The 2705-nt window shown below is 37.1% G+C and overlaps 1 long non-coding RNA gene across 1 annotated transcript; it reads left to right on the top strand.

Annotated features, from left to right (window-relative positions):
- The first annotated feature begins 1771 nt into the window (after positions 1–1771).
- Positions 1772–2389, top strand: LOC129251326 (uncharacterized). The gene is made up of 3 exons (XR_008582947.1): positions 1772–1901; positions 1975–2116; positions 2198–2389. It is a non-coding gene; the product is annotated as an uncharacterized LOC129251326 (long non-coding RNA).
- The last annotated feature ends 316 nt before the right edge of the window (positions 2390–2705 follow it).

Genomic DNA, 2705 nt, shown 5'->3' with positions numbered 1-2705 from the left:
CGAATCCGCTGCCCACAAGTCTTTTCCCACACGGAAAAGCGTGCCGTTGAAGTATGTTGTGGTAGACTTTTTTGTCCTTAATTCCCTCAATTTGTCCACTGACCCTCCACCATGCTTAACTGTGGGAACAACACATTGGTTCATCATGCGTTCACCGACAAAACGACGAACATATTGGCGGCGTCGTTTGTTGAAAATTTCAAATTTCGACTCGTCCGGGAACAAGATTTGAAACCATTCTTCAGTTGTCCACTCTTTATGTTTTTTAGCCCAATTAAGTCTCTTTACTTTATTTTGCCTTCGAAGTAAAGGTTTTTTGGCGGCGACGCACCCTTTTAGGCCGTAGTTTCTTAGTCGTCGCTGTACCGTCGAAACGGATACTGGAGTCTCGCGCGAGAAATTGAGTTGTTCGCGAATTTCCGGGGCTGTTAGAAAACGATTTTTTTTGCTTACAACCACATATGAACTTATCCTCTCCTTTTGACGTAGTTTTAGGCCTCCCAGAACGACGACGACTCTGATTGCACCGAGTATCGCTCTTTCTTTGTAACGCACTCATGACAGCATTTTGAGAGACATTACATTTCGAAGCAATTTTTCGCGTTGAATAGCCTTCTCCATGTAGTGCTACAATGACAGCTCGTGTTTCTACACTAAGCTCTGCTTTCCGACTCATTTTTCTACAAATAAAACAATAAATATGTAGTTTTATTTAAATTTTAATAATTAGAAGATAATTTTTGTATAACGTCGACTTGTATGTAAGTTCTTGTAAAACAGTTATTTTTTGGAATACAAAAAATAGTTTTACTTACCATTTTGATAACACAGATGACACCAACAATTAGAAATATATGTAACTCTTGAAGCGAGTTTTGCAGCAATAATTTGTTACGCGTAATAGCCACTAGACGTATTGACAGAATGCAGCAAGTCATAACACGTTCATGCTTGATCTACGCGTCTCCCACAGTCACTTTGTAAACAAAAACAATCTCCTAAACTCAAACTAGTAGCAGAAGGCACGTTTTTAAAAAACAACTACTAATAATCCGACTTGATTGTGTAAAATTCCAAAATAATGCAAGTGAACCCAAACTTTTGACCGGTAGTGTATATGATTGGTTGTTTCGCTGAGCTCATCTTCCTATTTGTGGTGTGCGTATTGGTGTTTTTCCGCAAACGGAAGCAGAAATACACTCGGAGGGTTGCTAGGGTGGCTACTAGAAAAAACTTCTTTTATTTTTTTAACCAATAATGCCGAATATTATTATATGGCTTTTGGCTTTTTAAATATCCGTTTACATCTTCTACCATGGGGTTGAAGCTGCAGTGTTTATCTTCCTTTCACTTCCTAAGTTAAGGTGGAACTCGTTCCGTGTCTTCAACATGACTGTTTAAAACCAGATCACCATTTTTGTTGAAGTCAAACCAAAATGAATACTCCTTATCTATTTCAGTAATTTTTGTTGTTGTTCCTCAAAAATGTAAGTGTTAGCGCAACGTCATTCAATATTATTACAGGTAGATTTCGTTACTTTCTGGGTGCGGCAGTTCTTTTTTAAAAGGGCAGAGTGTCAAAGTACGTCCAGTTCTTCCTGAACGAATCGGCACTTCCACTTGGCTCACTTGGCGCTCACGCAATGATTTCGACGGTTTGCGGCAGTCAAGGTGAATTTATTATAAGTGACAGCAACCACATATAAGTAAAACCCTACATGTATTTGTTGTTGCGTTTGGTCCAAGCATCACGTCAAAATCAGCTGTTCATTTGCAGTGTGATTTACTTGTGAAACGTACGCTGGAAATAGTCACAAAATAAAAAGTCGCTACATTTCCCACAGTTCATTGAAGATTTCGTATGTAGCTTATGTGCAAGGTGGATTTATTATGTGTGAATTGTATGTTCTTGTGGATATGAAAGAAATCATTTGAGTTTGCGGTATTCTAATTATTAATACATACTTATTTCAGACTTTGCCACGGGCATGCATAAGGTGAAATTGAATGTAGAGAGTGAAGTTTGGACGCGGAAAAGTTTAAAATAGAGAAACATAACGCAAAAAAACTTCGAAACAAGGGCAAAATTAAAGTCTCACTGCGTACAGAAAGTAATGTATGTAATATTGAGCTCAATTGTATTTGTATCACATTTTTAATTTGCAGTTTTTACATGTGTAATTCTATATCCTCATAGGATATTGATGGCTATCAGAAATCCACTTTGGCTGCTAATGACTATGATGACTTCATACTAAATACTGTTGAGATGCGCACACCATATTGCATAAAAAAGCTTGCTTCATGTTTTTTGTGGAAAATCGATTGCTATGATTGACATCTAAAACTGAACACTTAAAAATTCTGGATAACTAATTTGTAACATGCTTGTGATTCATTTTATATATATATATATATATATATATAATATATATATATCTTATATATAAAATAAAGTCAACTTTTTGTGTGTGTTCGCTAACCGGCCGTGTCACATTGTTAAGTAGGTATTGAAGATGGTTTACCTATAGTTTGGATGCCTATTGGTGGATAGGGCTCGACATATAGGTCAAAACGTGGACCCGGGTAACCTTCGGATGTGTATGTACAATATGGGTATCAAATGGAAGCTGTTGGTGAATGCTTTAGTTTAGAGTATTTTTCATGCCGCTCCGTGACTAAGGTCTTGAGATAGAGACCAAAAG

The sequence above is a fragment of the Anastrepha obliqua genome, unplaced genomic scaffold (genome assembly GCF_027943255.1).
Source record: "Anastrepha obliqua isolate idAnaObli1 unplaced genomic scaffold, idAnaObli1_1.0 ptg000012l, whole genome shotgun sequence".
NCBI lineage: Eukaryota > Metazoa > Arthropoda > Insecta > Diptera > Tephritidae > Anastrepha > Anastrepha obliqua.
This window is presented reverse-complemented; position numbering and strand designations above follow the sequence as displayed.